The following is a 425-nucleotide window of genomic DNA, read 5'->3' on the forward strand; positions in this document are numbered from 1 at the left end:
CGAAATTAAAGAGAAAATAATTAACATTTTGCAACAGAGTAAAACAACTGCTGCTGTAGATGTTTCTGTATTGAGGCGAGAATGAATGAAGGCTGCATGCACCAAAAAGAATATAAACTCTATAAATATAAAATATATAAATATCAGCTTAATACAGCAGAGAATACATAAAAAGTTTATACTGAATGCAATACAGACAACACATAGATGCAGATTCGTCACGTCTGTAACAAAACTCTAAACCCTAAACCCTAAACTGTAAACCCTAAACCCTAAACCCTAAGCATGAAGATATAGACCCTGTACGAAAATCCTTGCGAGAGAAACCGCAGCAACAACTTTTATTTAAGAGCGCTAATTCTTTATCTCTGAGTTTCTTTGTTCTGCTTCTGCTGGAATATTTTTTCTTTTTTTTTTTTTTTTTT

Source organism: Eimeria mitis, genomic scaffold (genome assembly GCF_000499745.2).
Source record: "Eimeria mitis Houghton genomic scaffold, Emh_scaff565, whole genome shotgun sequence".
NCBI lineage: Eukaryota > Apicomplexa > Conoidasida > Eucoccidiorida > Eimeriidae > Eimeria > Eimeria mitis.